Source organism: Castor canadensis, chromosome 5, assembly GCF_047511655.1.
Source record: "Castor canadensis chromosome 5, mCasCan1.hap1v2, whole genome shotgun sequence".
NCBI classification, from domain to species: domain Eukaryota; kingdom Metazoa; phylum Chordata; class Mammalia; order Rodentia; family Castoridae; genus Castor; species Castor canadensis.
The window spans coordinates 11,058,615-11,071,374 of NC_133390.1; positions in this window are offsets into that span (position 1 = coordinate 11,058,615).

A 12,760-nucleotide genomic window follows, 5' to 3' on the forward strand; every position below is an offset into this window, starting at 1 on the left:
ACTCATGCCAGGCCCTCCTGGGGGGAACATATTTCATTCCTAACCACACTAAATTATCACTTTAATAATAACCAATATTATTGTGAATTACTATATACTCCAGCCCCTGTCATGAGCACTGGATATGTATTATTTTATTTAATCTGCTCAATAATGCCCTGTTTCCTTTTCCATTGTACAGGTGAGGAAATCAAGGCACAGAGGTTAAATAATTGGCCCAGGGTCACAATGCCAGAGTGTTACACCTTGTTAACAAGCTTGTTTATGTAGGTTCACAAGCCAATAAAAGCCTCCTGATGGAATGAAGGCAGCAGAGTGACTCTTGAAGGACACAGATGGACTACAAAAGCAGACACCAAGGGCTCTGTCACTGAAGGGAAGAATAGGCCACTGCTGTACTATGCTATGGGCTTACAGAGCACTTGTACACTTACTGTTGCAGTTGACCTGGAGTCAATAGAAGATGCTCAATTCAATTTGGGGCATTCTATTTTAAAACAAAGATGCCTGTGATACTGTGCAGAAAATGATTGATGTTTTCCAACACTTGTTACTTTCAAAGACTTTAAAAATTCCTACTGCAAGGGAAATTGAGGTAACTGATTAAATGTGCTAGGTTACAAGGTTCCTGACATAAAGTGATGTCATTTCTGGCTGATGGGTAGCACCCATTTGATATTACTGTTATATATAAGGCCCATTTCTGAAGATCAAATCAAGGATGAGAAGCAGGTTTAGTAAAATCACCCTTGCTCATTCCTTACTCTTAGCTATGGGTGATATGGCGTCCTTTCTCTCCCTCTCTCCCTCTTTTTTTTTTAGGTCTTTCTTTTTCTCTCTCCCTTCTTCTTCCTTTTCTCTCTTCTCTTCCCTTCCTCCTTCCCCTCCCTTCCCCCTTTCCTTCCATTCCCCCCTCCCTTCCCTTGCTACTTCCCTTCCCCCTCCCTTCCCCTCTCTTCCCCTCCCCTGCCTTCCCCTCCCCATCCCTTCCACCTTCCCTTCCCTTCCCTCCCTCCCCTCTTTCTCTTTCCCCCTCCCCCCTTTCTCTTTCTCATGGTCTTAAGTCTCTGAGCAGCTGTGTAAGCTGTTACTGTCTCCCTCTTGCTTCTCCTCAAAGGCAAAGTGGGGAACCTCTTGAGCACCGCAGTCAGCCCATCCAGACTCCGCAGCAGCCCCATTCCCAGACTCAGAGGCCTGTGGGTGGGTGGTGGGACTTGGGGGAGGAACTCCCCAGCACGCAGCCTCTCCTGGGCTCTCCACTATCCAGCCATAATTTATTGGTTGGGGTCCCAGGGCAGAGAAAGTACTGTCTGGTTTTGTTTTAATGTTAATCTACAATGCAGGCTGCCCTCATGGTCACCTTCCCCTCTGCTCAAGTAGGTGAACACAATGTCCCCATCTTGGTCGCCACAGAAAGGGTGCTTTCTCTGAGGGCGCCATGAATTGGCCCACGGCTGTGCCCCTGACAGTCAGGGGGTGGGGAGGAGTGTGTGATTATCTGGGACAGACAAGAGCCATTAACAAATGGAGTGTGCCATCTTCACAGGACAAATATTTTCTCTGACCATAATACCCTCTTAAGGAGACCTCAAGTGGCCCGGCCTTGTCCCCAGCACTCCCAGGCACACCACCGATCGTTTTTCACCACTGCTGGCATTTGCAGGGAGGAGAGGGCAAGAGAAAGGCAGGACCTGAGAGTATCCTGAGACCTTGGTCCTTGTGGCCTATTGTACTTTATCGCAGAAACAAAGAAACCCCTGGGCCTTTCTCTAGCAAGTCCCATCGTCAATAAATCAAAGTCCAGATAAAGACATTCAGTTGCGGGCCAGGACTCCTGAACGCTCTCTCCATAGTCTCTTCCGAGGATATGGAGGATATGAGAGATTTTTAGCCAAACACATTTTATTTCCCTTCTCTCCTCCCCCGCCCTCCACAATGTTCTTTGTCACTTTCCTCCTCTCTGCCAGCTCCATGTGGGATAGAAGATGTGTTTGTAGGCCTGAATCTGGGGGATTGTCGCCATCATCAGACCATTCACGCTGGCCCCTCCCCTGTTGTAAAACACAAGCCCGACCAGGAACAGCGGACCATTGTGCATCGCCATACCACCCAGATTTCACCTCGGGCTTTCGCAGAGACCCTTTTTTTGTTTCCAGTCAAAAGAAAGCATTTGCTCAGGGGAGGGGCGGGGTGTTCCTATTGCTTCCACTAACAGGGAGGTTAAAGGAAAGATTGATGGGAGAAAATTTACCTAGAAAACCAGGATGCATTCTTGCCGGCCAAGGCCAGTTGTCTCATTGTCCCTGGGCCATGTTTTTTGTTAATTATCTCTCACTCTGTCCTTTTATCAAGGAGAAAAGTAGCAAAGCCGGGAGAAAGGAACAGGACATTGGGGTCAGGGGTCCTCTTAGGCCACCTAGGTATTCCATTTGACATGCTGGGGTGGGCAAGGCCGAGGGTGAGGCTTGCAAATTTGGGTTGGAGGAGAGTGGTGACCATCAAAATCATAATGAATTTGATCCTATTATATAAGGTGACACTTCCCACCCTTTACCCCATGCTCTGGCCCTTGGACCCCTTCTCTCCAACTCCATAGCCTTCATCACACGCGTGTGCCCGCACACACACACACATGCACACACGCTTTTTTTCTTTCTAATTTTAAGTCCCACAAAACTGGAAGAGCAATTTATTTTTGTTGTTTTTTGTTTTGGGGAAGGGCAAGAGGATTGGGGGAGCCACGAGAGAAAGACTAAGAAAGTCGGTCCACACAAGAACATGTTGTCAAGGAAATAAACCTTGGGGAGGGTAGGCATGAAACCACAGCTGCTGGATTTGGCCAGCCTCAGATGCTGGTGGCAATGACAATGATTCTTAATGGCAGTGCCCCAGCTCTGAACATAAATAGGGCTTAGCCTGAAAGGGGAGGAAATGGAACAAAACATTTCCTTGGGTACCACTGGCAGAGAAATAACATCAATTTCAGTTTGGGAGGGGGGAGCCAAAGAATCTCCCTGTTTCCCCACATCACCAAAGGCAAATTCATAACTGGCCAACAAAGTACCTTTGAAATGCAGCTGCGTACCATGAACACATGCCTTTTTCCACCCAGAGAGACAACCCTGTCTTGACTAAAAAGAAGGGGAGAAAGAAAAAAAGCACGCACTATTGAAAGCCCACGAGAGAGGGTAGAAGAGGGGGAGGGAGTTGCTGGGGGCCGAAGGGGCAGGGAGGCAGGGGAAATGTGTGGGTTTGGCAGATGTAAAAGATAAGCTTTACCTAGTATAATGCAAACTTCTTTGCCTTTCCAAAGGGAGGCCTGCAATGAATGGCCACACAGATTCTCGGAGAGGGGCTGCCCATGGGCAGCTGTCGGCCAGGAAGGAAGGCCACACAGCAGACTCTGGCCTCCAGGTGCCTCCTGATGTGTCCTTGGCTCTCAGCACCTCAGAGGATGAGGCAGCTGCTGCCCTGGGGAGGAGGCTGTCTGGGAATGTGCCCTGTCCCAACAGCCAGCCATGTGTCTCCACGACAGCCCTTGGTGATAAGTGGTGACCACAAACTGGGCAAGTCTAGTGTCTACAGTTAAGAAGAAGCTTGAAAAAGTATGAATACAAGATGTGAACATAATATTGACTTAAAATGAGCCAAGAAATCAGCAACAAACAAATGACAAAAGTTAACAGTTTTAACAAAAGTTAAAAGTTGACAAATCTTATAAATAAAATCCAGAATTAGCATGTGTGTATGTTTTTTTTAATTAATGATGAGACCTACTTCTGTGATACTTCTCACCTTATGCATTTCAAACCTCGTTTCTCCTCCACTGTCCACTTATTTCTGATGCTAGGCACCAAAGGATTTGTCTATGTCACAATATGATTTGCCATCACACAGTCTCGTGTCACTGTGCCAGGGATTCCACACAGGAAGCTGCAAGGGTGTTCCTGGAAGCTGATTCTCTCCACCAATGACTAGCAACAACTTAAATGTGTTGAATCCACTGCAAAGCACACAAATAAGTCCCATGAAACTAAACTAAAGCCCCCCCTTCTAACTCACCTGCCTACCAGGCAAAGCCCTCAGATGCTCTTAGATAGTCACAGGGAAGTGGGAGAGACAGGAAGTCAGAATACAAAATGAAAAGACCCTCATCTTGGTGGATTATGGCTAAAACATCTAACAGATGCAAGTTTTTCAAAATTTATGAACAAGTTGACCCTTCCCAGGCCTTGGTAGGGATTGAGCAAATGAGGGTCCTTTTAGCTTAAACTCCATAAAACTGACTTTGTCCACGTGGCTTACTTGGCCAGTGTCAATACCTGCACAGCTAGGTCCTGATCTCCTTCAAAGGCACCTGCCCCACAGGGCCTTCCCAGACCATCTCCAGGGAAATTCCCTAGGCCCTGACCTTCTACACTGTACAGTCCCATGGACTGAAAGTCGCTGCAGGACACAGACTGGGTCCTTCCTCACATGAGCGCCTCCAGGAGAAATCAGTCACTAGCACAACAAGGGTCTCAAAAAATGTGTGCAGCAAAATCGAAAGAACGAGCAGCAAAATCGAAAGAATGAGAGGGTGACACCTCAAGTTTAACCAGTTTACACAAAGATGGTATCTGCTCCCACACCCTGCTTTGGGGTAAGGCATGGAAGGAATTCCTTTCGAAGTGTCAGTATCCTGGAGAATTGACCCACTGTAACCAAAATGGTTTCAGTGTTGCTTTCCAAGGGCCTGAAAAGAAATTCCTCATCCCCTCAGGGCCTAGTGACTGCCCACCCTTGACCTCACACTTACCCAAAGTGTCTGAGAATCATTAAGCATGTGGAGTTCTATTTAATAAACATATTTAGTAAGTTACTATGGTCAGGACTGGGAATTGCCTAATGAATAAACTTGGGCCAAGTGTTTTCTAGAAGGTCATGTGGTTCCCTTAAGAATTCAATGAAGTAGACTTATGAGCACATTAAGGATGAGGAAACAAAGGACTCAGAGAAGTTGGGGCCTTGATCAATGTCACGTGATTATTATTAGGAAAATGGAGGTCTGCCCAGATACCCTGTCACTTGCTGGGAAGACAGCACAGGAACAAATTAGTACGTGGTAGGGGTGAACACTCACCCAAGTGCACACAAAATGCTCTCTGAGGACAGAGGAAGAAGTGAATGACTCCGCTAGAGAGGGACATGGGGAGAGATTGGATATGGGGCTGGAGGTGAGTAGACATTTCTGTCCTTCAGCCTACTCCTGACCTAAGGCCATAGCTTTGGGACTCGATGACTTCTCAGACTGAATGTGTGTCAGGTTCACCTGTGTTCCCACGCACTGCAAAGAAGAACCAGTTGGAAAGCCAGTCGTGGTTGTCAAGGTGGCTGCCTATTGCTGTAGGCCAGGGTGCTCCAGTCATTTTCTTAGCCTTACTATTCAGGGAAACAGAGGCTGGAGGAGGGCAAGGAATGAAAAAGGTTTTTTGGAGTGGTGGCATCGAGAGAGGGGGAGTCAAGGGGAGTTAGCATGCTCTGATGGATTTGAGACAGCCACTTACCAGCTTGCAGGCCCCTCACCCATATCATTCCTTGCCTTAAATAAAGGATCCATTCTGGAAAGTTGCCAGGCAACTTTTGAGAAGCTCCAGTCCACCCTTCTCAAAGTTTCTTGATTTTTCTGTCCTTCCACTGACCCAGCCTTTGTATGTCTAGAAAGAAGTAAGCTTGAAGGACAAAGTGTGATCCCAGCCTTTCCCCAACTGGAGGTCACCAACAGCAAGCAGGGTCACAGTCACCAAGGTGTCAGGAGCACCCCAGTCCTGTCCAAGAACTCCTGATCATACTCCTCTCAGATGTAACGGTAAATAAAAAAGTCACTCCCTTCCTTCTTTGATAGCTCTGGGTTCACTTTCCAGCACTTTGTTCTTCTTGAGCAGTGATGGGAGGTGGAGATGGTTGTGAGCTAACATTTGTGCTTCCGGGTTATACTCATCCACGATTACTGTGGGGCTTGTAATATGAATTGGCAGGTACTTGATTCTCAGGCACTCAGAGCTACGGACACCTGACACAGGGGACTGCAGAGAGAAGGGAAGCCCATTCAACTGAAGTGGATTCACTTCCCAGGTAGCATGGGGATGTGTCCATTAACCTGGCACATTTCCTGTAGACCTCCCACTGCCTGCCCCAAGTGCTCTATAAACTTGGCACATCTGACTCAAGAATCATCCATAACAAGGAGGTTAGTAATATGTCCAGCTTATGTAAGTAGCACCATGTCACAGAAATCTTAAGGCATGTTATTAAGAGGGAACAATATTTGAGTTGGCCTGGTCCTAAAGCATCCCATAGTCAATGACTTTTCAGTTAGTGGTGCCATCTGCAAAGGGAATTGGCAGATAACTTACTCATTTCTCTACTTCCCAAAAATGAAGTCAGGCCAAACACAAAATTTATAGAAGGAACAAGAGAGACTCTTGCCCCTGTTAGTTTACTTTCACTCTTTTATCTTTTTTCTCTGTTCCAGATAGTCTGAGGTACAAAGGGAAAACAAACAAAAAAAAAAAACTGTGAAATAATTGGACATTTCTGTAAGAGGTCACAGAGAGTAAAATCTTTTATTGCTCAAAATCATTAATTTAGGCCTTGATAACATTAGTATTTGTTTCTCTTATTCTTAACCTTTTTTTCATTTTTAATTTTTTATTATCATGCTGGGTGAGGGTACATTGTGGCTTTTACAAAAGTTCTTACAATATGTCAAATATGTCATACTTGAATTCACCCCCTCCATCATTCTCCTTTATCCTCCCCTCCCCCATTCCTGGAATAGTTTCAACAGGTTCATTTTTCCATTTACATACCTGTGTACACATTTTAGCAACATCTAGAGCCCTGTGAGTGTGTGAATGTGTCCCTAAAATGAAAGTTGTTATCTGAATCTGGTGTTCTTATGGCCGTCTCAGAACCAATTCCATTGTTCTCAGGGTTGAACCCTTGTGTGCTCACAGATATTCAGTTTACAAAGTCTTTTAGCACAGCTGAGAAATCATTTGTTTTGTATTCCTTCCTGTATGTCGAAGGCATTATTGGGAAATCAACAAATTATATAGCCACTTATAATAATACTCCTGAGGTATACTGTTTAATCTCAACCAACTGAATTAGAAGAAGTAAAAAGGCAGGAGGATCCCATAACTCAGTGCTGCTGAGGCTATGGGGAAAGCAGATATATCTTTCATTGAGAACTGACACAATGCCTTTTGAGAGGACTTGGCAATCAATGCAGGTCAAAGGTCATTAAAATGTTTGTACTCTTTGACCCCGTAATCTCATTCTTTGGAATTTATTTCAAGGAAGTAATTTAAAAGAAGAAATGGTGTATGCACTGATATATTTATAGCAGTGTTATTTATGATAGTTGCAAGGTGGAAATAATGTAGACACTAAGCATTGGGCAGTGGATAAACAAGTTGTGGAATTTTGAATTAATCTATTATCTGTTCACTAAAGATGCTAACTACCACTGTGAGGAAGAGCATGACACCGTATCTATAGAACTGTAAAACAATGCCAAAATGTTACATATGCCAATAAAAGAAATGACAACAGCTGGTATATAGAATAGTAGAAATACAGGAAAAATCTGTTTCAACCAAAAATGTTACGCTTTAGCTTTTTTTAATAACAAAGTTGGAATTCTCAGATGCCATACTAGTATCAAGTGATTCTATCACCTTATTCATTCACGTCTTTGTTTACCTTTTCTTAATCTTTGTACCAAGTTACTTTAATTTTAAATTAAGTAGTTATCAAATAACTAGACTCCAACTGGAATAAAATAGGAGAGACCTATAAAAATAGCTCACGTTCATATGGAAGGCCCATAAACCCTTTTCCCCACCAGTTCAGTTTCTTCTACACCAAGACCATGCCACATGCGATGAGCCGGACTGACATACACTGCTCCTTGGAGTGTTCTTTTAATCCAAGGGGGGGGGGGTGGGTTGTGGGTCTTGGTTTTCAACAGACTTGGTTGGAGAAGAAGAACTAGCCACCAATTTTTTTTTTAATTAGAATATGATCTTCTATTCCTTCCTGGGCACATGAAACAGGACATCTGTTCAGAGTCTGTGTGTGAATAACACACACTGCCCTCAAAATTCGTATTTGAGTCTTTCGTTCACAGAAGACAGAAACGGGCCTCATACATGGCTGAGGAGGACACTGGCTAGCATTATGTCACAGATGATACCAGGGTTGTGCAGAGAAAGAAAGAGTGTCATGTGTTGGTGGGATACGTTGCTTGCCCCAAACTCATTGCCCACCCTTATCCTTTTGGCTCTGTGCAAGGAACCATTTGGCTCCCAGACTCAGTGGCTGTTCTCCAAGATTCTCCATCAATCACACATTTTGCTTGGCCCACATTGGCTGGTTGGACCTAGCCAACCAGCTGCTGTGGAGATGTTTGTGGTGCCCTCAAAGTGGGATGTGTGACATGTGTGTGTGTGTGGGGGGGGGGGGATGAGATGCTATTGGGAGCCTCTTCTAACAGTGTCCTCATAGCTAGACCATCTGCAGAGAAAACTTACAAGAATTTGCTCCTGTTAGTAGAGCAACCTATCCCATTTGGTTGGGGGGCTACTTGCACAGGCTTTTGGGGGAATCCTAAAAAATACCTTGTTATCTGGCATAATAAAGCAAAAGGGGTTTTGTGTTAATTACATTTCTAAGGTGATCATACTTACAGGATATCAAAATTTATTTTATTTTATTTATTTCATTTTTTTCCTTGCATTTTTTATTAGGATATATTCATTATACAGAGCAGGGATTCATAGTGACAACTCTGATAAGATTTGTATTGTACATTAGATACATCACACTCAGCGTCTCTCCCCCTCAACCCCCTCCCCACCCTACTTGAAGCATTGCAAGAGGTTATTTAGTTCTGTTTCATGTAGATATATGAAGGTCCATCTACCATATACTGTCACCTTAATCTCCTTTCTTCATCCTCACCCCTCCCACTAGTACCCCCCGCCCTCACCTGTGCCTATTTTTCAGTCCTGACTTTGGTTATTAATATTTAAGTCAATGTTCAAAGGGGTTTCTCAGTGTATCCCCACTATAAGTCTACTTTACTTTGGTCCACTCATTCCCTTCCATTACTTTTCCTTACCCCTTCCCTCCCACCCCCTGTTTTTCAACAGCTTTCAGTACATATCCTTATATCCTCTACCTTCACAGGTGTTATGTTTACATTACTGATGCTCTGTTCCTTTCCCTCTTTCTCTGAGTTCCATAGAGTAATTCCACCATTACAAACATGTTCTACATCTGAGTTTCTGTATGACCATGCTTGTTTTGTGTACATGTTTATCTTTGGATCTATCTTCCACGTATGCAAGAAAACATATGCATCTTTTGTGTTTCTGAGACTGGCTTGCTTCACTTTACATGATATCCTCCAATTTCATCCACTTACCTTCAAACCACATGTCATTATTCCTTACAACTGAGTAAAAGTCCATTGTGTATATATACCATATCCAAAGTTTATTTTAAAACTAACAATTTTAGGTAAAAAGTACTTTTTTAAAATTTATACGTCACTGCCTTCTTCAACAGAGTTTTATAAGCAGACTCAACTTTTGCTAGCAAGTTTTCATTAGAATTTTAAACATATTTGTTCATGGGTGAATAGTCCCAACTTGTATTTTAAGGAATTTTTTTCTCTCTTGCTTTCTCTCTCTCTCTTTTTTTTTTTTTTTTTGGCACTGGGGATTGAGCTCAAGGCTTCATACTTGCTAGGCAGGTGCTCTTACCACTTGAGTTTCACCTCCAGCCTTCTTTCTTACTTTCTCTCTTTCTTTCTCTCTTCCTCCCTCCATCCTTCCTTCCTTCCTTCATCTCTGTCCTTATTCTGTCTTAAACTGCCATCTCTCATTGCCAAGTTCTTATGGGACTGGACTTATTTTTCAAAAGAAAAGCTATGCTTTCATTTATTCAAACATTTATAGAACCCACAAGACAAGGTCTTATGTTGACCACAGAGCACACAGAAGTTGGATGTAAGTCATCCCTAGAAATATATGATGAATTGATTCCAGGACACACAGATCCCCAAATCCTCAAGATAACCCTTATATACAATGAATAGTATTTGTATGTAACCTGTGTACATCTTCCCATATACTTTTAATCATCTCCCAGTTGCTTGCAATACCTAGTACAATGCAAATATTTGTTTAACAAATAAACAATTTGCCATTGTTTAAGAAACAATGGCAAGGAAAGGAGTGCGTACATGCTCAGCACAGATGAAGCTTTTTTGCAAATGTTTTCGATCATTGATTTAACCCACAAATGTGAAAACTTGAATACCAAAGGCTGACTATGTTTACTTAAACTCACTGAATGGATTGGCTAGGAGATCGGGACTTGAGCGTACAGCTCAAGTCCATGAAGGCTATGAAGTCTAATGACAGGCTAAGGGCAGCCTGCTAGCAACACTTGCTCAATACCATCAGCCAGGTTTGTCTTCTGGTCTCATGTTTTATTTCTGAGTAAAGAAACCGAAGCTGGGTGAGTTGGTGGATGCCTGTAATCTCAACATTCAAGGGGCTGAGGCAGGAGGATGGTAAGGTCTAGACCAGCCTGGGCTACATACAAAGACCTTCTTTCACAAAGCAAACCAAAGGAACTGGGTGCCAGTGGCTCACACTTGTAATCAGGAGGCAGCGATCAGGAGGATTGTGGTTCAAAGCCAGCCCCTGGCAAATACTTCCTGAGACCCTATCTTGAAAATACTCTCCCCTCAAAAACAAAAAAAGAATTGATATATGACATGTGGTATGGGTAGCCTGGTATAACTAAAAAACAGTTTGATTTCAGAGGAAGAGAGAGCATGAAAAGAGAAAGTTTTATCAAGATGATGTATGTGTGATTTACCTACTGCCACTTTCTATGAGAGCATCTGTTGATTTTTCCAGATTGTGTCTGCTTTTCCTTCTCTTCTTCCACCTTGTCATCAGATCTTAACTGGGCACACCTGGTGTGTAAGAGTATGTCCCATTATCAGACCTGGAGGTATTGAACTTGAGGTTGAACTAAAAACACCACTACTCTTTCCCCCCAAAACACTAAGAAAGACAATTTTATTTCTCACAAAGTAGAAATAAAATGAAGGTGAGGGAAGAGGAAGCTCTCTTTCCTTTTTTCATCCTCATAAATCTCAGACAAGCAGGGGCTTCCCAGGACTGACCACCAGTTGGATATGCACTTGGGAACATTTTACTCATTTGGTTTGATTTTTCTCGTCCTTTATTTCCAATTCTAACCAATTGGAGATATAGGCATTTTTAAAAACTCAATCAAAACAGGAGAAAATTTAATTCTGGGGGTAGAAATACCCAACCACCATTTTCCTGAGTCACAGATTTACTTCACAATGTGAAATCTTCAAAAACAATCTTGCTGTTGTATAGGGCATCAGTAGACAGTATCCACAGCTGCCGGAGAAGAGCCAAACCTCAAGTCTTCAGAACTCCTTGACCAAGGATTAGACAGTCTCCTCTGAACTCTCTGTTCAACTGGTCCCTGACGTTCAGGCTCCTGTGTTCACCTCTATTGTCCTATTTTTTAAGAACTTCCCCTTGCCCACCTTCCTATCTGACCACCCTGAGTATTGGTTGTGGTGCTCATCCTCTACCATCCTGTGGAGACGTCTGCTCACCCTGGCCTATTTGGGGCAAGAACTCCTCCCTGGTCCCTCATGCTTCCTCTTGGTAATTTCCCATCCATTGGTCCCCACAATTACCTTTAGGTTCCCATTTTTCCATGTTGTATTCAGAGTTGAGTTTAACCTCTAGTTCCTATGAAGAACATCTGCCTTACCATTCTGCAGTACATGGCACAAATGCTTCTTTCTTAAACAATACAGCATTTCATTACTTTATGTCTTTTTGTCTTCCAGCAATCATGTTATTCCTAAGTCACGTGGAAAATGATTGGGAGACATGCTAAGTAGTGCCATGATAAGAAATGGGGTCCCAAATCTGGGATCCAGCTGTAAGCTCATGGAGAAGACCAAGGGCTCCCAGTCTTTTCTGGAATGCCAGCCTCCCAGGAAGAAGGGAATGGCTTCTAGGTTTCTGCACCCATCACCAATTCTAAAACTCCCTGTTGATGTTTTGTTGGCCTTTAGCTGAGGTTAAGCTCTAAATTCAAAGGACAGAAAGAACTGCTCTGAATGATTACACATAAACAGGACATTTGCATAGTTTCCAAGTATGACATCTTATAAAATATTTAATCTTAGCAATGAAAAAAAAAGCAAGTTTACAGGGGAAGATGCCTCCTTAGCCAAGTGGTCCAGGATATCACGGTACACTGAGAATGACACATCCATCACCCATGGCTTCCTTCCCAGTAACACAGAATCCCAGTCTAGTCATTAGGCCATGTCATGTAAACCCAAATTTGAGGCCATTCTACAAAATAACTCACTAGTGCTCTTCCAAAGAGGAAACCATGAGATCAAGGAAAAGCCAAAGGTCTGTCACAGATGGAGGATGCTAAGGAGACAGGACTGCTAATGCAATGTGGTATCCCTGGGACAGAAAACAGATGCTAGTGGAAAAAACATTGATGGGACCACTATAGTTAATAGTATCATGCATAGTTAATTTCTTAATTTTGATAACTGCTCTAGGGCATGTAAGATGGTCACAGAGGGGAGGCTGGGTGAAGGGTTGTAGGAACTCTCTAG